The 23,917-nt window shown below is 45.7% G+C and overlaps 13 non-coding genes and 1 pseudogene across 13 annotated transcripts; all 14 read right to left on the bottom strand.

Moving 5' to 3' along the window:
- Window positions 1–1,201: 1,201 nt before the first annotated feature.
- Window positions 1,202–1,320, bottom strand: LOC149454282 (5S ribosomal RNA). The gene has a single exon (XR_016314316.1). It is a non-coding gene; the product is annotated as a 5S ribosomal RNA (ribosomal RNA).
- Window position 1,321: 1 nt separating this feature from the next.
- Window positions 1,322–1,440, bottom strand: LOC149454283 (5S ribosomal RNA). The gene has a single exon (XR_016314258.1). It is a non-coding gene; the product is annotated as a 5S ribosomal RNA (ribosomal RNA).
- A 3,096-nt stretch (window positions 1,441–4,536) lies between these two features.
- Window positions 4,537–4,655, bottom strand: LOC149454284 (5S ribosomal RNA). Its single transcript, XR_016314318.1, has one exon. It is a non-coding gene; the product is annotated as a 5S ribosomal RNA (ribosomal RNA).
- A 1-nt stretch (window position 4,656) lies between these two features.
- Window positions 4,657–4,775, bottom strand: LOC149454285 (5S ribosomal RNA). Its single transcript, XR_016314259.1, has one exon. It is a non-coding gene; the product is annotated as a 5S ribosomal RNA (ribosomal RNA).
- A 3,097-nt stretch (window positions 4,776–7,872) lies between these two features.
- Window positions 7,873–7,991, bottom strand: LOC149454286 (5S ribosomal RNA). The gene has a single exon (XR_016314319.1). It is a non-coding gene; the product is annotated as a 5S ribosomal RNA (ribosomal RNA).
- Window position 7,992: 1 nt separating this feature from the next.
- Window positions 7,993–8,111, bottom strand: LOC149454287 (5S ribosomal RNA). Its single transcript, XR_016314296.1, has one exon. It is a non-coding gene; the product is annotated as a 5S ribosomal RNA (ribosomal RNA).
- Window positions 8,112–11,190: 3,079 nt separating this feature from the next.
- LOC149454288 (5S ribosomal RNA) lies at window positions 11,191–11,309 on the bottom strand. Its single transcript, XR_016314320.1, has one exon. It is a non-coding gene; the product is annotated as a 5S ribosomal RNA (ribosomal RNA).
- Window position 11,310: 1 nt separating this feature from the next.
- LOC149454289 (5S ribosomal RNA) lies at window positions 11,311–11,429 on the bottom strand. Its single transcript, XR_016314231.1, has one exon. It is a non-coding gene; the product is annotated as a 5S ribosomal RNA (ribosomal RNA).
- Window positions 11,430–14,526: 3,097 nt separating this feature from the next.
- Window positions 14,527–14,645, bottom strand: LOC149454290 (5S ribosomal RNA). The gene has a single exon (XR_016314321.1). It is a non-coding gene; the product is annotated as a 5S ribosomal RNA (ribosomal RNA).
- Window position 14,646: 1 nt separating this feature from the next.
- On the bottom strand, window positions 14,647–14,755 carry LOC149454291 (5S ribosomal RNA; annotated as a pseudogene).
- Window positions 14,756–17,834: 3,079 nt separating this feature from the next.
- On the bottom strand, window positions 17,835–17,953 carry LOC149454292 (5S ribosomal RNA). The gene has a single exon (XR_016314322.1). It is a non-coding gene; the product is annotated as a 5S ribosomal RNA (ribosomal RNA).
- A 1-nt stretch (window position 17,954) lies between these two features.
- LOC149454293 (5S ribosomal RNA) lies at window positions 17,955–18,073 on the bottom strand. Its single transcript, XR_016314233.1, has one exon. It is a non-coding gene; the product is annotated as a 5S ribosomal RNA (ribosomal RNA).
- A 3,094-nt stretch (window positions 18,074–21,167) lies between these two features.
- LOC149454294 (5S ribosomal RNA) lies at window positions 21,168–21,286 on the bottom strand. Its single transcript, XR_016314324.1, has one exon. It is a non-coding gene; the product is annotated as a 5S ribosomal RNA (ribosomal RNA).
- A 1-nt stretch (window position 21,287) lies between these two features.
- LOC149454295 (5S ribosomal RNA) lies at window positions 21,288–21,406 on the bottom strand. Its single transcript, XR_016314260.1, has one exon. It is a non-coding gene; the product is annotated as a 5S ribosomal RNA (ribosomal RNA).
- Between the last annotated feature and the right edge of the window lie 2,511 nt (window positions 21,407–23,917).

Raw genomic sequence — 23,917 nt, forward strand, 5'->3', positions numbered from 1 at the left:
CTTTGACCATCCACCTCTCTAACAACAGTGGCTTTTGTGTAAAGAAGGATGGGTTGACCACGCCCATGGGAAAACCACGCTTTAGGCGAACAGGTCCTGCTGTCTATCCTCCGTAAAGGGGTACACCTTCTTCCCCGTTTTACAGTCGAGCGTGCGCACACAGACGGGACAGCAGTAAAGAGCTTTGTAGTATTTTGAGGGGGAGTTTACTAAAAAGGGAGAAGACAGAATCTGTCTGTATGGCAACCACTCAGCTCCTTGTGTCCATTTCAAACCTTCACTCAACAAGCTGAAGTGAGAAGCTGATTGCTTACGATGCAAAACTACTCCGGATCCTGTCTGCACCCATTTTAAGTAAATTCCCCTCGAGGTAGCCCAAAGGAGGACTGTCTACAAGCTCTCTTTAGCCCATTGCACAGTAAGTCCATGAACTTTAGAATTTAGATAACCACAGTAACCTACGGAAACAAATCTATATCTGCTCATATAGGAAAAGAATTGTGTTTGTGACTTTTCATCTTAAGAACATTCCTTTAATTTACTAATTGGTCAATTTGATGTTTGTTTTGAAATGCATGCGCTAATAACAAACTTATATAAAGGTGTATATCCTCATCCAAAAACATTTAGTGTTTAAAATAAATAATTATAGTGTCCAAACATAAATTAGTGTCCAAAAAATATATATATATATCTTCAGTGACTTGAACCAATTGTGAAAAATCCACCACCAAAGGAGATTAAATGAACTCACCAGAGCTAATGGCTGGTCAGATTATAAACCAGCAACAGCGCTTGTGCTCTGGGAGCAATGAACCCGATGTCCAAATAGATATGGTGATGTTTCAGATACTTCCAGATAATAATAATCACAAACAACTTTGCAGCCCAAGCTCTTATGATGAACTTCTCCACTCTTTCTCATACCTCCATGAGAGCATGCAGTACACTCAGGGAAAAAAGAGAACAGAATGGTGCAATACGTTTTTTTCATTTATATCTTTAATAAAAAAGGTATAAGGAAACTCACAAACAAGGTGTCTAATAGACACCAGCTTCAATTGCAAAACAAGGTGAGATACAGTTACCGCTCACCGCGGATCTCTCCCATACAGCACAGAACGACAAGGCTCTCTAACGTCCGCATCGAGTATGCCACGCCCAACCGGTTTCGTCACACTGACGTCATCAAGGGGCGGATAGCCTACAGCACCTGGTATTCCCAGGCGGTCTCCCATCCAGGTACTAACCAGGCCCTACCCTGCTTGGCTTCCGAGATCAGACGAGATCGGGCGTATTCAGGGTGATGTGGCCGTAGGCTAGCCTACAGCACCTGGTATTCCCAGGCGGTCTCCCATCCAGGTACTAACTAGGCCCTACCCTGCTTAGCTTCCGAGATCAGACGAGATCGGGCGCATTCAGGGTGATGTGGCCGTAGGCTAGCCTACAGCACCTGGTATTCCCAGGCGGTAGATAATCAAGAACTGACCCCTTAGGGTGGGCCCACTGCCTGGAGGACCCTGCGTCCGAATGCCTGCTCCCTATTTGACAGGACATCTAGGCGGTAATGCTTGACGAAGGTAGAGAACTTTGACCAGGTGGCTGCCTTACAGATCTCCGGCGAAGCCCCGGCCCTCTCTGCCCAAGAAGCTGCTAAGGATTCTTGGGCAGATTCTTCCAAAGGCTCAAAAGGCTTGCGGATGAAAGCCTTCAGGTCTAAGGATAGGTCCCAAACTGGACAAGTCTTGACCCTCATTGGTCTTGACTTGGAAAGAGACCTGAAGAAGTCCACAACAAAAAGGATTCTGCTGCAGGGGGACCTGCAGAAAAATGCTTAGGGCCGAAGCCTGTACCTTTAGTGTGCTGATCGAGAGACCTCGATCTGTCCCTTCCTGAAAAAAATCCAAGACTGCCGGAATGTCTGGGGGCCCCTGCCGCTGACCCGAAAACCATGATCACTGCCTGAGTGCATGACTGATGAGTGCATTTGCGCGTGACTGATGAGTGGATTTGCCTTTGCGCACAAGCACAAGGGAATGAGAGCACTTGGATTTTTTTTTTTTTTACACTGTCACTTTAATTTCTTTTTATCAATTTTATTGCTGTCACAAGAAATGTAAATGTCCCTTGTGACAACAATAGGCATGTGACAGGTACTCTTTATGGAGGGTTCTGAGGTCAATAAGACCCCAAATCCCTTTTCTTCCCTTAAAAGTATTTGATCACATGCTTTTCATTTTTAAAAATGGTGCCGTTTACATCCAGATAAATAGGAAGTGATGTAAGGTCATCGTTTCCAGTTCACTATATCACAGAGCCGAACGGAGCGGTTCCCCTCCTCGGTCGGCTCTGTGATCAGCCGGCAGAAGCGTGGACTGGTTGATTGGTTGTCTCGGTGGAGGTGTCCCCTCCAGCTGCTTGTTTTTAGACCGTCGTCTCTAAAAAACGGTATCGGGATGATGCCTGCATGAAGCTACATGTATCATCCCAGTACAACCACTTAACACCAAATGGCATACATGGACGTGATTTGGCATCAAGCAGTGAAAGGCAAGTATACCAGAAGGGAGCCCATTCCTCCCATTAGAAACCCAGCAGGACCACAATGGCACCTGAAGGCGTACAATGTGTCTCCACAGCAAATCTAGTGAGCAAGCTATAAAAAAAAATGACAACAATCCCAATTTATAACTAGCTATTGAAGGTGCACATGGAAGGCATGGCACAGTTCAAACAGAAAATATCCCAGCACACTTATCAGCTAGCTTGAAAAAGAAAAATTGACTCAACCTAATAATTCCATTAAAAACAGAGATTTTAGTTGCAGACATTTGCAAATGTATGTGGAAGCCGCACTGCCTCACCAAGGCTCCTCTGTAAAGTGCGGTCCAACTCATAAATGTGAGAGTCTTCCTGTTGGAGCATTCACAACAGAAATAAAAATGGAACCAAACGGAGCGATATACTCATGTTTCCGCCAACAATCCTCTCTTGCATCTTTTCCATCTTCATTGGCTGGCATGAGATGACATCACTTCTGCGCATGCACAGGAGCTAGTCATTCTTACACACAGAGACTGGCCCGGAGCCGTAGGCTGAGCTGTGCATGTGCAGATCTGGTTACAGAGCTGAAGATGACATCGCGCAGGCAAGTAGAGGCATTTAACTGCTTGCCATCCAGCCACTGTGGAAAAATGGCCACAAGGTGGCACCACTGGGCAAAATCATGCTTAAAACGTGATATTGCAAAACAAGTAGGGGGTGCACACGAGGCACGCAACCGCCCTACCCGTGCTGCAATAAAACGGGCAGCGGTTTATCACTTTTCAGGCCAACTTTGACCATCCACCTCTCTAACAACAGTGGCTTTTGTGTAAAGAAGGATGGGTTGACCACGCCCATGGGAAAACCACGCTTTAGGCGAACAGGTCCTGCTGTCTATCCTCCGTAAAGGGGTACACCTTCTTCCCCGTTTTACAGTCGAGCGTGCGCACACAGACGGGACAGCAGTAAAGAGCTTTGTAGTATTTTGAGGGGGAGTTTACTAAAAAGGGAGAAGACAGAATCTGTCTGTATGGCAACCACTCAGCTCCTTGTGTCCATTTCAAACCTTCACTCAACAAGCTGAAGTGAGAAGCTGATTGCTTACGATGCAAAACTACTCCGGATCCTGTCTGCACCCATTTTAAGTAAATTCCCCTCGAGGTAGCCCAAAGGAGGACTGTCTACAAGCTCTCTTTAGCCCATTGCACAGTAAGTCCATGAACTTTAGAATTTAGATAACCACAGTAACCTACGGAAACAAATCTATATCTGCTCATATAGGAAAAGAATTGTGTTTGTGACTTTTCATCTTAAGAACATTCCTTTAATTTACTAATTGGTCAATTTGATGTTTGTTTTGAAATGCATGCGCTAATAACAAACTTATATAAAGGTGTATATCCTCATCCAAAAACATTTAGTGTTTAAAATAAATAATTATAGTGTCCAAACATAAATTAGTGTCCAAAAAATATATATATATATCTTCAGTGACTTGAACCAATTGTGAAAAATCCACCACCAAAGGAGATTAAATGAACTCACCAGAGCTAATGGCTGGTCAGATTATAAACCAGCAACAGCGCTTGTGCTCTGGGAGCAATGAACCCGATGTCCAAATAGATATGGTGATGTTTCAGATACTTCCAGATAATAATAATCACAAACAACTTTGCAGCCCAAGCTCTTATGATGAACTTCTCCACTCTTTCTCATACCTCCATGAGAGCATGCAGTACACTCAGGGAAAAAAGAGAACAGAATGGTGCAATACGTTTTTTTCATTTATATCTTTAATAAAAAAGGTATAAGGAAACTCACAAACAAGGTGTCTAATAGACACCAGCTTCAATTGCAAAACAAGGTGAGATACAGTTACCGCTCACCGCGGATCTCTCCCATACAGCACAGAACGACAAGGCTCTCTAACGTCCGCATCGAGTATGCCACGCCCAACCGGTTTCGTCACACTGACGTCATCAAGGGGCGGATAGCCTACAGCACCTGGTATTCCCAGGCGGTCTCCCATCCAGGTACTAACCAGGCCCTACCCTGCTTGGCTTCCGAGATCAGACGAGATCGGGCGTATTCAGGGTGATGTGGCCGTAGGCTAGCCTACAGCACCTGGTATTCCCAGGCGGTCTCCCATCCAGGTACTAACTAGGCCCTACCCTGCTTAGCTTCCGAGATCAGACGAGATCGGGCGCATTCAGGGTGATGTGGCCGTAGGCTAGCCTACAGCACCTGGTATTCCCAGGCGGTAGATAATCAAGAACTGACCCCTTAGGGTGGGCCCACTGCCTGGAGGACCCTGCGTCCGAATGCCTGCTCCCTATTTGACAGGACATCTAGGCGGTAATGCTTGACGAAGGTAGAGAACTTTGACCAGGTGGCTGCCTTACAGATCTCCGGCGAAGCCCCGGCCCTCTCTGCCCAAGAAGCTGCTAAGGATTCTTGGGCAGATTCTTCCAAAGGCTCAAAAGGCTTGCGGATGAAAGCCTTCAGGTCTAAGGATAGGTCCCAAACTGGACAAGTCTTGACCCTCATTGGTCTTGACTTGGAAAGAGACCTGAAGAAGTCCACAACAAAAAGGATTCTGCTGCAGGGGGACCTGCAGAAAAATGCTTAGGGCCGAAGCCTGTACCTTTAGTGTGCTGATCGAGAGACCTCGATCTGTCCCTTCCTGAAAAAAATCCAAGACTGCCGGAATGTCTGGGGGCCCCTGCCGCTGACCCGAAAACCATGATCACTGCCTGAGTGCATGACTGATGAGTGCATTTGCGCGTGACTGATGAGTGGATTTGCCTTTGCGCACAAGCACAAGGGAATGAGAGCACTTGGATTTTTTTTTTTTTTACACTGTCACTTTAATTTCTTTTTATCAATTTTATTGCTGTCACAAGAAATGTAAATGTCCCTTGTGACAACAATAGGCATGTGACAGGTACTCTTTATGGAGGGTTCTGAGGTCAATAAGACCCCAAATCCCTTTTCTTCCCTTAAAAGTATTTGATCACATGCTTTTCATTTTTAAAAATGGTGCCGTTTACATCCAGATAAATAGGAAGTGATGTAAGGTCATCGTTTCCAGTTCACTATATCACAGAGCCGAACGGAGCGGTTCCCCTCCTCGGTCGGCTCTGTGATCAGCCGGCAGAAGCGTGGACTGGTTGATTGGTTGTCTCGGTGGAGGTGTCCCCTCCAGCTGCTTGTTTTTAGACCGTCGTCTCTAAAAAACGGTATCGGGATGATGCCTGCATGAAGCTACATGTATCATCCCAGTACAACCACTTAACACCAAATGGCATACATGGACGTGATTTGGCATCAAGCAGTGAAAGGCAAGTATACCAGAAGGGAGCCCATTCCTCCCATTAGAAACCCAGCAGGACCACAATGGCACCTGAAGGCGTACAATGTGTCTCCACAGCAAATCTAGTGAGCAAGCTATAAAAAAAAATGACAACAATCCCAATTTATAACTAGCTATTGAAGGTGCACATGGAAGGCATGGCACAGTTCAAACAGAAAATATCCCAGCACACTTATCAGCTAGCTTGAAAAAGAAAAATTGACTCAACCTAATAATTCCATTAAAAACAGAGATTTTAGTTGCAGACATTTGCAAATGTATGTGGAAGCCGCACTGCCTCACCAAGGCTCCTCTGTAAAGTGCGGTCCAACTCATAAATGTGAGAGTCTTCCTGTTGGAGCATTCACAACAGAAATAAAAATGGAACCAAACGGAGCGATATACTCATGTTTCCGCCAACAATCCTCTCTTGCATCTTTTCCATCTTCATTGGCTGGCATGAGATGACATCACTTCTGCGCATGCACAGGAGCTAGTCATTCTTACACACAGAGACTGGCCCGGAGCCGTAGGCTGAGCTGTGCATGTGCAGATCTGGTTACAGAGCTGAAGATGACATCGCGCAGGCAAGTAGAGGCATTTAACTGCTTGCCATCCAGCCACTGTGGAAAAATGGCCACAAGGTGGCACCACTGGGCAAAATCATGCTTAAAACGTGATATTGCAAAACAAGTAGGGGGTGCACACGAGGCACGCAACCGCCCTACCCGTGCTGCAATAAAACGGGCAGCGGTTTATCACTTTTCAGGCCAACTTTGACCATCCACCTCTCTAACAACAGTGGCTTTTGTGTAAAGAAGGATGGGTTGACCACGCCCATGGGAAAACCACGCTTTAGGCGAACAGGTCCTGCTGTCTATCCTCCGTAAAGGGGTACACCTTCTTCCCCGTTTTACAGTCGAGCGTGCGCACACAGGACGGGACAGCAGTAAAGAGCTTTGTAGTATTTTGAGGGGGAGTTTACTAAAAAGGGAGAAGACAGAATCTGTCTGTATGGCAACCACTCAGCTCCTTGTGTCCATTTCAAACCTTCACTCAACAAGCTGAAGTGAGAAGCTGATTGCTTACGATGCAAAACTACTCCGGATCCTGTCTGCACCCATTTTAAGTAAATTCCCCTCGAGGTAGCCCAAAGGAGGACTGTCTACAAGCTCTCTTTAGCCCATTGCACAGTAAGTCCATGAACTTTAGAATTTAGATAACCACAGTAACCTACGGAAACAAATCTATATCTGCTCATATAGGAAAAGAATTGTGTTTGTGACTTTTCATCTTAAGAACATTCCTTTAATTTACTAATTGGTCAATTTGATGTTTGTTTTGAAATGCATGCGCTAATAACAAACTTATATAAAGGTGTATATCCTCATCCAAAAACATTTAGTGTTTAAAATAAATAATTATAGTGTCCAAACATAAATTAGTGTCCAAAAAATATATATATATATCTTCAGTGACTTGAACCAATTGTGAAAAATCCACCACCAAAGGAGATTAAATGAACTCACCAGAGCTAATGGCTGGTCAGATTATAAACCAGCAACAGCGCTTGTGCTCTGGGAGCAATGAACCCGATGTCCAAATAGATATGGTGATGTTTCAGATACTTCCAGATAATAATAATCACAAACAACTTTGCAGCCCAAGCTCTTATGATGAACTTCTCCACTCTTTCTCATACCTCCATGAGAGCATGCAGTACACTCAGGGAAAAAAGAGAACAGAATGGTGCAATACGTTTTTTTCATTTATATCTTTAATAAAAAAGGTATAAGGAAACTCACAAACAAGGTGTCTAATAGACACCAGCTTCAATTGCAAAACAAGGTGAGATACAGTTACCGCTCACCGCGGATCTCTCCCATACAGCACAGAACGACAAGGCTCTCTAACGTCCGCATCGAGTATGCCACGCCCAACCGGTTTCGTCACACTGACGTCATCAAGGGGCGGATAGCCTACAGCACCTGGTATTCCCAGGCGGTCTCCCATCCAGGTACTAACCAGGCCCTACCCTGCTTGGCTTCCGAGATCAGACGAGATCGGGCGTATTCAGGGTGATGTGGCCGTAGGCTAGCCTACAGCACCTGGTATTCCCAGGCGGTCTCCCATCCAGGTACTAACTAGGCCCTACCCTGCTTAGCTTCCGAGATCAGACGAGATCGGGCGCATTCAGGGTGATGTGGCCATAGGCTAGCCTACAGCACCTGGTATTCCCAGGCGGTAGATAATCAAGAACTGACCCCTTAGGGTGGGCCCACTGCCTGGAGGACCCTGGGTCCGAATGCCTGCTCCCTATTTGACAGGACATCTAGGCGGTAATGCTTGACGAAGGTAGAGAACTTTGACCAGGTGGCTGCCTTACAGATCTCCGGCGAAGCCCCGGCCCTCTCTGCCCAAGAAGCTGCTAAGGATTCTTGGGCAGATTCTTCCAAAGGCTCAAAAGGCTTGCGGATGAAAGCCTTCAGGTCTAAGGATAGGTCCCAAACTGGACAAGTCTTGACCCTCATTGGTCTTGACTTGGAAAGAGACCTGAAGAAGTCCACAACAAAAAGGATTCTGCTGCAGGGGGACCTGCAGAAAAATGCTTAGGGCCGAAGCCTGTACCTTTAGTGTGCTGATCGAGAGACCTCGATCTGTCCCTTCCTGAAAAAAATCCAAGACTGCCGGAATGTCTGGGGGCCCCTGCCGCTGACCCGAAAACCATGATCACTGCCTGAGTGCATGACTGATGAGTGCATTTGCGCGTGACTGATGAGTGGATTTGCCTTTGCGCACAAGCACAAGGGAATGAGAGCACTTGGATTTTTTTTTTTTTTACACTGTCACTTTAATTTCTTTTTATCAATTTTATTGCTGTCACAAGAAATGTAAATGTCCCTTGTGACAACAATAGGCATGTGACAGGTACTCTTTATGGAGGGTTCTGAGGTCAATAAGACCCCAAATCCCTTTTCTTCCCTTAAAAGTATTTGATCACATGCTTTTCATTTTTAAAAATGGTGCCGTTTACATCCAGATAAATAGGAAGTGATGTAAGGTCATCGTTTCCAGTTCACTATATCACAGAGCCGAACGGAGCGGTTCCCCTCCTCGGTCGGCTCTGTGATCAGCCGGCAGAAGCGTGGACTGGTTGATTGGTTGTCTCGGTGGAGGTGTCCCCTCCAGCTGCTTGTTTTTAGACCGTCGTCTCTAAAAAACGGTATCGGGATGATGCCTGCATGAAGCTACATGTATCATCCCAGTACAACCACTTAACACCAAATGGCATACATGGACGTGATTTGGCATCAAGCAGTGAAAGGCAAGTATACCAGAAGGGAGCCCATTCCTCCCATTAGAAACCCAGCAGGACCACAATGGCACCTGAAGGCGTACAATGTGTCTCCACAGCAAATCTAGTGAGCAAGCTATAAAAAAAAATGACAACAATCCCAATTTATAACTAGCTATTGAAGGTGCACATGGAAGGCATGGCACAGTTCAAACAGAAAATATCCCAGCACACTTATCAGCTAGCTTGAAAAAGAAAAATTGACTCAACCTAATAATTCCATTAAAAACAGAGATTTTAGTTGCAGACATTTGCAAATGTATGTGGAAGCCGCACTGCCTCACCAAGGCTCCTCTGTAAAGTGCGGTCCAACTCATAAATGTGAGAGTCTTCCTGTTGGAGCATTCACAACAGAAATAAAAATGGAACCAAACGGAGCGATATACTCATGTTTCCGCCAACAATCCTCTCTTGCATCTTTTCCATCTTCATTGGCTGGCATGAGATGACATCACTTCTGCGCATGCACAGGAGCTAGTCATTCTTACACACAGAGACTGGCCCGGAGCCGTAGGCTGAGCTGTGCATGTGCAGATCTGGTTACAGAGCTGAAGATGACATCGCGCAGGCAAGTAGAGGCATTTAACTGCTTGCCATCCAGCCACTGTGGAAAAATGGCCACAAGGTGGCACCACTGGGCAAAATCATGCTTAAAACGTGATATTGCAAAACAAGTAGGGGGTGCACACGAGGCACGCAACCGCCCTACCCGTGCTGCAATAAAACGGGCAGCGGTTTATCACTTTTCAGGCCAACTTTGACCATCCACCTCTCTAACAACAGTGGCTTTTGTGTAAAGAAGGATGGGTTGACCACGCCCATGGGAAAACCACGCTTTAGGCGAACAGGTCCTGCTGTCTATCCTCCGTAAAGGGGTACACCTTCTTCCCCGTTTTACAGTCGAGCGTGCGCACACAGACGGGACAGCAGTAAAGAGCTTTGTAGTATTTTGAGGGGGAGTTTACTAAAAAGGGAGAAGACAGAATCTGTCTGTATGGCAACCACTCAGCTCCTTGTGTCCATTTCAAACCTTCACTCAACAAGCTGAAGTGAGAAGCTGATTGCTTACGATGCAAAACTACTCCGGATCCTGTCTGCACCCATTTTAAGTAAATTCCCCTCGAGGTAGCCCAAAGGAGGACTGTCTACAAGCTCTCTTTAGCCCATTGCACAGTAAGTCCATGAACTTTAGAATTTAGATAACCACAGTAACCTACGGAAACAAATCTATATCTGCTCATATAGGAAAAGAATTGTGTTTGTGACTTTTCATCTTAAGAACATTCCTTTAATTTACTAATTGGTCAATTTGATGTTTGTTTTGAAATGCATGCGCTAATAACAAACTTATATAAAGGTGTATATCCTCATCCAAAAACATTTAGTGTTTAAAATAAATAATTATAGTGTCCAAACATAAATTAGTGTCCAAAAAATATATATATATATCTTCAGTGACTTGAACCAATTGTGAAAAATCCACCACCAAAGGAGATTAAATGAACTCACCAGAGCTAATGGCTGGTCAGATTATAAACCAGCAACAGCGCTTGTGCTCTGGGAGCAATGAACCCGATGTCCAAATAGATATGGTGATGTTTCAGATACTTCCAGATAATAATAATCACAAACAACTTTGCAGCCCTTCTCCACTCTTTCTCAAACCTCCATGAGAGCATGCAGTACACTCAGGGAAAAAAGAGAACAGAATGGTGCAATACGTTTTTTTCATTTATATCTTTAATAAAAAAGGTATAAGGAAACTCACAAACAAGGTGTCTAATAGACACCAGCTTCAATTGCAAAACAAGGTGAGATACAGTTACCGCTCACCGCGGATCTCTCCCATACAGCACAGAACGACAAGGCTCTCTAACGTCCGCATCGAGTATGCCACGCCCAACCGGTTTCGTCACACTGACGTCATCAAGGGGCGGATAGCCTACAGCACCTGGTATTCCCAGGCGGTCTCCCATCCAGGTACTAACCAGGCCCTACCCTGCTTGGCTTCCGAGATCAGACGAGATCGGGCGTATTCAGGGTGATGTGGCCGTAGGCTAGCCTACAGCACCTGGTATTCCCAGGCGGTCTCCCATCCAGGTACTAACTAGGCCCTACCCTGCTTAGCTTCCGAGATCAGATGAGATCGGGCGCATTCAGGGTGATGTGGCCGTAGGCTAGCCTACAGCACCTGGTATTCCCAGGCGGTAGATAATCAAGAACTGACCCCTTAGGGTGGGCCCACTGCCTGGAGGACCCTGCGTCCGAATGCCTGCTCCCTATTTGACAGGACATCTAGGCGGTAATGCTTGACGAAGGTAGAGAACTTTGACCAGGTGGCTGCCTTACAGATCTCCGGCAAAGCCCCGGCCCTCTCTGCCCAAGAAGCTGCTAAGGATTCTTGGGCAGATTCTTCCAAAGGCTCAAAAGGCTTGCGGATGAAAGCCTTCAGGTCTAAGGATAGGTCCCAAACTGGACAAGTCTTGACCCTCATTGGTCTTGACTTGGAAAGAGACCTGAAGAAGTCCACAACAAAAAGGATTCTGCTGCAGGGGGACCTGCAGAAAAATGCTTAGGGCCGAAGCCTGTAACTTTAGTGTGCTGATCGAGAGACCTCGATCTGTCCCTTCCTGAAAAAAATCCAAGACTGCCGGAATGTCTGGGGGCCCCTGCCGCTGACCCGAAAACCATGATCACTGCCTGAGTGCATGACTGATGAGTGCATTTGCGCGTGACTGATGAGTGGATTTGCCTTTGCGCACAAGCACAAGGGAATGAGAGCACTTGGATTTTTTTTTTTTTTACACTGTCACTTTAATTTCTTTTTATCAATTTTATTGCTGTCACAAGAAATGTAAATGTCCCTTGTGACAACAATAGGCATGTGACAGGTACTCTTTATGGAGGGTTCTGAGGTCAATAAGACCCCAAATCCCTTTTCTTCCCTTAAAAGTATTTGATCACATGCTTTTCATTTTTAAAAATGGTGCCGTTTACATCCAGATAAATAGGAAGTGATGTAAGGTCATCGTTTCCAGTTCACTATATCACAGAGCCGAACGGAGCGGTTCCCCTCCTCGGTCGGCTCTGTGATCAGCCGGCAGAAGCGTGGACTGGTTGATTGGTTGTCTCGGTGGAGGTGTCCCCTCCAGCTGCTTGTTTTTAGACCGTCGTCTCTAAAAAACGGTATCGGGATGATGCCTGCATGAAGCTACATGTATCATCCCAGTACAACCACTTAACACCAAATGGCATACATGGACGTGATTTGGCATCAAGCAGTGAAAGGCAAGTATACCAGAAGGGAGCCCATTCCTCCCATTAGAAACCCAGCAGGACCACAATGGCACCTGAAGGCGTACAATGTGTCTCCACAGCAAATCTAGTGAGCAAGCTATAAAAAAAAAATGACAACAATCCCAATTTATAACTAGCTATTGAAGGTGCACGTGGAAGGCATGGCACAGTTCAAACAGAAAATATCCCAGCACACTTATCAGCTAGCTTGAAAAAGAAAAATTGACTCAACCTAATAATTCCATTAAAAACAGAGATTTTAGTTGCAGACATTTGCAAATGTATGTGGAAGCCGCACTGCCTCACCAAGGCTCCTCTGTAAAGTGCGGTCCAACTCATAAATGTGAGAGTCTTCCTGTTGGAGCATTCACAACAGAAATAAAAATGGAACCAAACGGAGCGATATACTCATGTTTCCGCCAACAATCCTCTCTTGCATCTTTTCCATCTTCATTGGCTGGCATGAGATGACATCACTTCTGCGCATGCACAGGAGCTAGTCATTCTTACACACAGAGACTGGCCCGGAGCCGTAGGCTGAGCTGTGCATGTGCAGATCTGGTTACAGAGCTGAAGATGACATCGCGCAGGCAAGTAGAGGCATTTAACTGCTTGCCATCCAGCCACTGTGGAAAAATGGCCACAAGGTGGCACCACTGGGCAAAATCATGCTTAAAACGTGATATTGCAAAACAAGTAGGGGGTGCACACGAGGCACGCAACCGCCCTACCCGTGCTGCAATAAAACGGGCAGCGGTTTATCACTTTTCAGGCCAACTTTGACCACCCACCTCTCTAACAACAGTGGCTTTTGTGTAAAGAAGGATGGGTTGACCACACCCATGGGAAAACCACGCTTTAGGCGAACAGGTCCTGCTGTCTATCCTCCGTAAAGGGGTACACCTTCTTCCCCGTTTTACAGTCGAGCGTGCGCACACAGACGGGACAGCAGTAAAGAGCTTTGTAGTATTTTGAGGGGGAGTTTACTAAAAAGGGAGAAGACAGAATCTGTCTGTATGGCAACCACTCAGCTCCTTGTGTCCATTTCAAACCTTCACTCAACAAGCTGAAGTGAGAAGCTGATTGCTTACGATGCAAAACTACTCCGGATCCTGTCTGCACCCATTTTAAGTAAATTCCCCTCGAGGTAGCCCAAAGGAGGACTGTCTACAAGCTCTCTTTAGCCCATTGCACAGTAAGTCCATGAACTTTAGAATTTAGATAACCACAGTAACCTACGGAAACAAATCTATATCTGCTCATATAGGAAAAGAATTGTGTTTGTGACTTTTCATCTTAAGAACATTCCTTTAATTTACTAATTGGTCAATTTGATGTTTGTTTTGAAATGCATGCGCTAATAACAAACTTATATAAAGGTGTATATCCTCATCCAAAACTATTTAGTGTTTAAAATAAATAATTATAGTGTCCAAACATAAATTCGTGTCCAAAAAATATATATATATATCTTCAGTGACTTGAACCAATTGTGAAAAATCCACCACCAAAGGAGATTAAATGAACTCACCAGAGCTAATGGCTGGTCAGATTATAAACCAGCAACAGCGCTTGTGCTCTGGGAGCAATGAACCCGATGTCCAAATAGATATGGTGATGTTTCAGATACTTCCAGATAATAATAATCACAAACAACTTTGCAGCCCAAGCTCTTATGATGAACTTCTCCACTCTTTCTCATACCTCCATGAGAGCATGCAGTACACTCAGGGAAAAAAGAGAACAGAATGGTGCAATACGTTTTTTTCATTTATATCTTTAATAAAAAAGGTATAAGGAAACTCACAAACAAGGTGTCTAATAGACACCAGCTTCAATTGCAAAACAAGGTGAGATACAGTTACCGCTCACCGCGGATCTCTCCCATACAGCACAGAACGACAAGGCTCTCTAACGTCCGCATCGAGTATGCCACGCCCAACCAGTTTCGTCACACTGACGTCATCAAGGGGCGGATAGCCTACAGCACCTGGTATTCCCAGGCGGTCTCCCATCCAGGTACTAACCAGGCCCTACCCTGCTTGGCTTCCGAGATCAGACGAGATCGGGCGTATTCAGGGTGATGTGGCCGTAGGCTAGCCTACAGCACCTGGTATTCCCAGGCGGTCTCCCATCCAGGTACTAACTAGGCCCTACCCTGCTTAGCTTCCGAGATCGGGCGCATTCAGGGTGATGTGGCCGTAGGCTAGCCTACAGCACCTGGTATTCCCAGGCGGTAGATAATCAAGAACTGACCCCTTAGGGTGGGCCCACTGCCTGGAGGACCCTGCGTCCGAATGCCTGCTCCCTATTTGACAGGACATCTAGGCGGTAATGCTTGACGAAGGTAGAGAACTTTGACCAGGTGGCTGCCTTACAGATCTCCGGCAAAGCCCCGGCCCTCTCTGCCCAAGAAGCTGCTAAGGATTCTTGGGCAGATTCTTCCAAAGGCTCAAAAGGCTTGCGGATGAAAGCCTTCAGGTCTAAGGATAGGTCCCAAACTGGACAAGTCTTGACCCTCATTGGTCTTGACTTGGAAAGAGACCTGAAGAAGTCCACAACAAAAAGGATTCTGCTGCAGGGGGACCTGCAGAAAAATGCTTAGGGCCGAAGCCTGTACCTTTAGTGTGCTGATCGAGAGACCTCGATCTGTCCCTTCCTGAAAAAAATCCAAGACTGCCGGAATGTCTGGGGGCCCCTGCCGCTGACCCGAAAACCATGATCACTGCCTGAGTGCATGACTGATGAGTGCATTTGCGCGTGACTGATGAGTGGATTTGCCTTTGCGCACAAGCACAAGGGAATGAGAGCACTTGGATTTTTTTTTTTTTTACACTGTCACTTTAATTTCTTTTTATCAATTTTATTGCTGTCACAAGAAATGTAAATGTCCCTTGTGACAACAATAGGCATGTGACAGGTACTCTTTATGGAGGGTTCTGAGGTCAATAAGACCCCAAATCCCTTTTCTTCCCTTAAAAGTATTTGATCACATGCTTTTCATTTTTAAAAATGGTGCCGTTTACATCCAGATAAATAGGAAGTGATGTAAGGTCATCGTTTCCAGTTCACTATATCACAGAGCCGAACGGAGCGGTTCCCCTCCTCGGTCGGCTCTGTGATCAGCCGGCAGAAGCGTGGACTGGTTGATTGGTTGTCTCGGTGGAGGTGTCCCCTCCAGCTGCTTGTTTTTAGACCGTCGTCTCTAAAAAACGGTATCGGGATGATGCCTGCATGAAGCTACATGTATCATCCCAGTACAACCACTTAACACCAAATGGCATACATGGACGTGATTTGGCATCAAGCAGTGAAAGGCAAGTATACCAGAAGGGAGCCCATTCCTCCCATTAGAAACCCAGCAGGACCACAATGGCACCTGAAGGCGTACAATGTGTCTCCACAGCAAATCTAGTGAGCAAGCTATAAAAAAAAATGACAACAATCCCAATTTATAACTAGCTATTGAAGGTGCACATGGAAGGCATGGCACAGTTCAAACAGAAAATATCCCAGCACACTTATCAGCTAGCTTGAAAAAGAAAAATTGACTCAACCTAATAATTCCATTAAAAACAGAGATTTTAGTTGCAGACATTTGCAAATGTATGTGGAAGCCGCACTGCCTCACCAAGGCTCCTCTGTAAAGTGCGGTCCAACTCATAAATGTGAGAGTCTTCCTGTTGGAGCATTCACAACAGAAATAAAAATGGAACCAAACGGAGCGATATACTCATGTTTCCGCCAACAATCCTCTCTTGCATCTTTTCCATCTTCATTGGCTGGCATGAGATGACATCACTTCTGCGCATGCACAGGAGCTAGTCATTCTTACACACAGAGACTGGCCCGGAGCCGTAGGCTGAGCTGTGCATGTGCAGATCTGGTTACAGAGCTGAAGATGACATCGCGCAGGCAAGTAGAGGCATTTAACTGCTTGCCATCCAGCCACTGTGGAAAAATGGCCACAAGGTGGCACCACTGGGCAAAATCATGCTTAAAACGTGATATTGCAAAACAAGTAGGGGGTGCACACGAGGCACGCAACCGCCCTACCCGTGCTGCAATAAAACGGGCAGCGGTTTATCACTTTTCAGGCCAACTTTGACCATCCACCTCTCTAACAACAGTGGCTTTTGTGTAAAGAAGGATGGGTTGACCACGCCCATGGGAAAACCACGCTTTAGGCGAACAGGTCCTGCTGTCTATCCTCCGTAAAGGGGTACACCTTCTTCCCCGTTTTACAGTCGAGCATGCGCACACAGACGGGACAGCAGTAAAGAGCTTTGTAGTATTTTGAGGGGGAGTTTACTAAAAAGGGAGAAGACAGAATCTGTCTGTATGGCAACCACTCAGCTCCTTGTGTCCATTTCAAACCTTCACTCAACAAGCTGAAGTGAGAAGCTGATTGCTTACGATGCAAAACTACTCCGGATCCTGTCTGCACCCATTTTAAGTAAATTCCCCTCGAGGTAGCCCAAAGGAGGACTGTCTACAAGCTCTCTTTAGCCCATTGCACAGTAAGTCCATGAACTTTAGAATTTAGATAACCACAGTAACCTACGGAAACAAATCTATATCTGCTCATATAGGAAAAGAATTGTGTTTGTGACTTTTCATCTTAAGAACATTCCTTTAATTTACTAATTGGTCAATTTGATGTTTGTTTTGAAATGCATGCGCTAATAACAAACTTATATAAAGGTGTATATCCTCATCCAAAAACATTTAGTGTTTAAAATAAATAATTATAGTGTCCAAACATAAATTAGTGTCCAAAAAATATATATATATATCTTCAGTGACTTGAACCAATTGTGAAAAATCCACCACCAAAGGAGATTAAATGAACTCACCAGAGCTAATGGCTGGTCAGATTATAAACCAGCAACAGCGCTTGTGCTCTGGGAGCAATGAACCCGATGTCCAAATAGATATGGTGATGTTTCAGATACTTCCAGATAATAATAATCACAAACAACTTTGCAGCCCTTCTCCACTCTTTCTCAAACCTCCATGAGAGCATGCAGTACACTCAGGGAAAAAAGAGAACAGAATGGTGCAATACGTTTTTTTCATTTATATCTTTAATAAAAAAGGTATAAGGAAACTCACAAACAAGGTGTCTAATAGACACCAGCTTCAATTGCAAAACAAGGTGAGATACAGTTACCGCTCACCGCGGATCTCTCCCATACAGCACAGAACGACAAGGCTCTCTAACGTCCGCATCGAGTATGCCACGCCCAACCGGTTTCGTCACACTGACGTCATCAAGGGGCGGATAGCCTACAGCACCTGGTATTCCCAGGCGGTCTCCCATCCAGGTACTAACCAGGCCCTACCCTGCTTGGCTTCCGAGATCAGACGAGATCGGGCGTATTCAGGGTGATGTGGCCGTAGGCTAGCCTACAGCACCTGGTATTCCCAGGCGGTCTCCCATCCAGGTACTAACTAGGCCCTACCCTGCTTAGCTTCCGAGATCAGATGAGATCGGGCGCATTCAGGGTGATGTGGCCGTAGGCTAGCCTACAGCACCTGGTATTCCCAGGCGGTAGATAATCAAGAACTGACCCCTTAGGGTGGGCCCACTGCCTGGAGGACCCTGCGTCCGAATGCCTGCTCCCTATTTGACAGGACATCTAGGCGGTAATGCTTGACGAAGGTAGAGAACTTTGACCAGGTGGCTGCCTTACAGATCTCCGGCAAAGCCCCGGCCCTCTCTGCCCAAGAAGCTGCTAAGGATTCTTGGGCAGATTCTTCCAAAGGCTCAAAAGGCTTGCGGATGAAAGCCTTCAGGTCTAAGGATAGGTCCCAAACTGGACAAGTCTTGACCCTCATTGGTCTTGACTTGGAAAGAGACCTGAAGAAGTCCACAACAAAAAGGATTCTGCTGCAGGGGGACCTGCAGAAAAATGCTTAGGGCCGAAGCCTGTAACTTTAGTGTGCTGATCGAGAGACCTCGATCTGTCCCTTCCTGAAAAAAATCCAAGACTGCCGGAATGTCTGGGGGCCCCTGCCGCTGACCCGAAAACCATGATCACTGCCTGAGTGCATGACTGATGAGTGCATTTGCGCGTGACTGATGAGTGGATTTGCCTTTGCGCACAAGCACAAGGGAATGAGAGCACTTGGATTTTTTTTTTTTTTACACTGTCACTTTAATTTCTTTTTATCAATTTTATTGCTGTCACAAGAAATGTAAATGTCCCTTGTGACAACAATAGGCATGTGACAGGTACTCTTTATGGAGGGTTCTGAGGTCAATAAGACCCCAAATCCCTTTTCTTCCCTTAAAAGTATTTGATCACATGCTTTTCATTTTTAAAAATGGTGCCGTTTACATCCAGATAAATAGGAAGTGATGTAAGGTCATCGTTTCCAGTTCACTATATCACAGAGCCGAACGGAGCGGTTCCCCTCCTCGGTCGGCTCTGTGATCAGCCGGCAGAAGCGTGGACTGGTTGATTGGTTGTCTCGGTGGAGGTGTCCCCTCCAGCTGCTTGTTTTTAGACCGTCGTCTCTAAAAAACGGTATCGGGATGATGCCTGCATGAAGCTACATGTATCATCCCAGTACAACCACTTAACACCAAATGGCATACATGGACGTGATTTGGCATCAAGCAGTGAAAGGCAAGTATACCAGAAGGGAGCCCATTCCTCCCATTAGAAACCCAGCAGGACCACAATGGCACCTGAAGGCGTACAATGTGTCTCCACAGCAAATCTAGTGAGCAAGCTATAAAAAAAAAATGACAACAATCCCAATTTATAACTAGCTATTGAAGGTGCACGTGGAAGGCATGGCACAGTTCAAACAGAAAATATCCCAGCACACTTATCAGCTAGCTTGAAAAAGAAAAATTGACTCAACCTAATAATTCCATTAAAAACAGAGATTTTAGTTGCAGACATTTGCAAATGTATGTGGAAGCCGCACTGCCTCACCAAGGCTCCTCTGTAAAGTGCGGTCCAACTCATAAATGTGAGAGTCTTCCTGTTGGAGCATTCACAACAGAAATAAAAATGGAACCAAACGGAGCGATATACTCATGTTTCCGCCAACAATCCTCTCTTGCATCTTTTCCATCTTCATTGGCTGGCATGAGATGACATCACTTCTGCGCATGCACAGGAGCTAGTCATTCTTACACACAGAGACTGGCCCGGAGCCGTAGGCTGAGCTGTGCATGTGCAGATCTGGTTACAGAGCTGAAGATGACATCGCGCAGGCAAGTAGAGGCATTTAACTGCTTGCCATCCAGCCACTGTGGAAAAATGGCCACAAGGTGGCACCACTGGGCAAAATCATGCTTAAAACGTGATATTGCAAAACAAGTAGGGGGTGCACACGAGGCACGCAACCGCCCTACCCGTGCTGCAATAAAACGGGCAGCGGTTTATCACTTTTCAGGCCAACTTTGACCACCCACCTCTCTAACAACAGTGGCTTTTGTGTAAAGAAGGATGGGTTGACCACACCCATGGGAAAACCACGCTTTAGGCGAACAGGTCCTGCTGTCTATCCTCCGTAAAGGGGTACACCTTCCCCGTTTTACAGTCGAGCGTGCGCACACAGACGGGACAGCAGTAAAGAGCTTTGTAGTATTTTGAGGGGGAGTTTACTAAAAAGGGAGAAGACAGAATCTGTCTGTATGGCAACCACTCAGCTCCTTGTGTCCATTTCAAACCTTCACTCAACAAGCTGAAGTGAGAAGCTGATTGCTTACGATGCAAAACTACTCCGGATCCTGTCTGCACCCATTTTAAGTAAATTCCCCTCGAGGTAGCCCAAAGGAGGACTGTCTACAAGCTCTCTTTAGCCCATTGCACAGTAAGTCCATGAACTTTAGAATTTAGATAACCACAGTAACCTACGGAAACAAATCTATATCTGCTCATATAGGAAAAGAATTGTGTTTGTGACTTTTCATCTTAAGAACATTCCTTTAATTTACTAATTGGTCAATTTGATGTTTGTTTTGAAATGCATGCGCTAATAACAAACTTATATAAAGGTGTATATCCTCATCCAAAACTATTTAGTGTTTAAAATAAATAATTATAGTGTCCAAACATAAATTAGTGTCCAAAAAATATATATATATATCTTCAGTGACTTGAACCAATTGTGAAAAATCCACCACCAAAGGAGATTAAATGAACTCACCAGAGCTAATGGCTGGTCAGATTATAAACCAGCAACAGCGCTTGTGCTCTGGGAGCAATGAACCCGATGTCCAAATAGATATGGTGATGTTTCAGATACTTCCAGATAATAATAATCACAAACAACTTTGCAGCCCAAGCTCTTATGATGAACTTCTCCACTCTTTCTCATACCTCCATGAGAGCATGCAGTACACTCAGGGAAAAAAGAGAACAGAATGGTGCAATACGTTTTTTTCATTTATATCTTTAATAAAAAAGGTATAAGGAAACTCACAAACAAGGTGTCTAATAGACACCAGCTTCAATTGCAAAACAAGGTGAGATACAGTTACCGCTCACCGCGGATCTCTCCCATACAGCACAGAACGACAAGGCTCTCTAACGTCCGCATCGAGTATGCCACGCCCAACCAGTTTCGTCACACTGACGTCATCAAGGGGCGGATAGCCTACAGCACCTGGTATTCCCAGGCGGTCTCCCATCCAGGTACTAACCAGGCCCTACCCTGCTTGGCTTCCGAGATCAGACGAGATCGGGCGTATTCAGGGTGATGTGGCCGTAGGCTAGCCTACAGCACCTGGTATTCCCAGGCGGTCTCCCATCCAGGTACTAACTAGGCCCTACCCTGCTTAGCTTCCGAGATCAGACGAGATCGGGCGCATTCAGGGTGATGTGGCCGTAGGCTAGCCTACAGCACCTGGTATTCCCAGGCGGTAGATAATCAAGAACTGACCCCTTAGGGTGGGCCCACTGCCTGGAGGACCCTGCGTCCGAATGCCTGCTCCCTATTTGACAGGACATCTAGGCGGTAATGCTTGACGAAGGTAGAGAACTTTGACCAGGTGGCTGCCTTACAGATCTCCGGCGAAGCCCCGGCCCTCTCTGCCCAAGAAGCTGCTAAGGATTCTTGGGCAGATTCTTCCAAAGGCTCAAAAGGCTTGCGGATGAAAGCCTTCAGGTCTAAGGATAGGTCCCAAACTGGACAAGTCTTGACCCTCATTGGTCTTGACTTGGAAAGAGACCTGAAGAAGTCCACAACAAAAAGGATTCTGCTGCAGGGGGACCTGCAGAAAAATGCTTAGGGCCGAAGCCTGTACCTTTAGTGTGCTGATCGAGAGACCTCGATCTGTCCCTTCCTGAAAAAAATCCAAGACTGCCGGAATGTCTGGGGGCCCCTGCCGCTGACCCGAAAACCATGATCACTGCCTGAGTGCATGACTGATGAGTGCATTTGCGCGTGACTGATGAGTGGATTTGCCTTTGCGCACAAGCACAAGGGAATGAGAGCACTTGGATTTTTTTTTTTTTTACACTGTCACTTTAATTTCTTTTTATCAATTTTATTGCTGTCACAAGAAATGTAAATGTCCCTTGTGACAACAATAGGCATGTGACAGGTACTCTTTATGGAGGGTTCTGAGGTCAATAAGACCCCAAATCCCTTTTCTTCCCTTAAAAGTATTTGATCACATGCTTTTCATTTTTAAAAATGGTGCCGTTTACATCCAGATAAATAGGAAGTGATGTAAGGTCATCGTTTCCAGTTCACTATATCACAGAGCCGAACGGAGCGGTTCCCCTCCTCGGTCGGCTCTGTGATCAGCCGGCAGAAGCGTGGACTGGTTGATTGGTTGTCTCGGTGGAGGTGTCCCCTCCAGCTGCTTGTTTTTAGACCGTCGTCTCTAAAAAACGGTATCGGGATAATGCCTGCATGAAGCTACATGTATCATCCCAGTACAACCACTTAACACCAAATGGCATACATGGACGTGATTTGGCATCAAGCAGTGAAAGGCAAGTATACCAGAAGGGAGCCCATTCCTCCCATTAGAAACCCAGCAGGACCACAATGGCACCTGAAGGCGTACAATGTGTCTCCACAGCAAATCTAGTGAGCAAGCTATAAAAAAAAATGACAACAATCCCAATTTATAACTAGCTATTGAAGGTGCACATGGAAGGCATGGCACAGTTCAAACAGAAAATATCCCAGCACACTTATCAGCTAGCTTGAAAAAGAAAAATTGACTCAACCTAATAATTCCATTAAAAACAGAGATTTTAGTTGCAGACATTTGCAAATGTATGTGGAAGCCGCACTGCCTCACCAAGGCTCCTCTGTAAAGTGCGGTCCAACTCATAAATGTGAGAGTCTTCCTGTTGGAGCATTCACAACAGAAATAAAAATGGAACCAAACGGAGCGATATACTCATGTTTCCGCCAACAATCCTCTCTTGCATCTTTTCCATCTTCATTGGCTGGCATGAGATGACATCACTTCTGCGCATGCACAGGAGCTAGTCATTCTTACACACAGAGACTGGCCCGGAGCCGTAGGCTGAGCTGTGCATGTGCAGATCTGGTTACAGAGCTGAAGATGACATCGCGCAGGCAAGTAGAGGCATTTAACTGCTTGCCATCCAGCCACTGTGGAAAAATGGCCACAAGGTGGCACCACTGGGCAAAATCATGCTTAAAACGTGACATTGCAAAACAAGTAGGGGGTGCACACGAGGCACGCAACCGCCCTACCCGTGCTGCAATAAAACGGGCAGCGGTTTATCACTTTTCAGGCCAACTTTGACCATCCACCTCTCTAACAACAGTGGCTTTTGTGTAAAGAAGGATGGGTTGACCACGCCCATGGGAAAACCACGCTTTAGGCGAACAGGTCCTGCTGTCTATCCTCCGTAAAGGGGTACACCTTCTTCCCCGTTTTACAGTCGAGCGTGCGCACACAGACGGGACAGCAGTAAAGAGCTTTGTAGTATTTTGAGGGGGAGTTTACTAAAAAGGGAGAAGACAGAATCTGTCTGTATGGCAACCACTCAGCTCCTTGTGTCCATTTCAAACCTTCACTCAACAAGCTGAAGTGAGAAGCTGATTGCTTACGATGCAAAACTACTCCGGATCCTGTCTGCACCCATTTTAAGTAAATTCCCCTCGAGGTAGCCCAAAGGAGGACTGTCTACAAGCTCTCTTTAGCCCATTGCACAGTAAGTCCATGAACTTTAGAATTTAGATAACCACAGTAACCTACGGAAACAAATCTATATCTGCTCATATAGGAAAAGAATTGTGTTTGTGACTTTTCATCTTAAGAACATTCCTTTAATTTACTAATTGGTCAATTTGATGTTTGTTTTGAAATGCATGCGCTAATAACAAACTTATATAAAGGTGTATATCCTCAT

The sequence above is a fragment of the Staurois parvus genome, unplaced genomic scaffold, assembly GCF_062004578.1.
Source record: "Staurois parvus isolate SC_StPar_1 unplaced genomic scaffold, SC_StPar_1.0 ptg000432l, whole genome shotgun sequence".
Lineage (NCBI taxonomy): Eukaryota > Metazoa > Chordata > Amphibia > Anura > Ranidae > Staurois > Staurois parvus.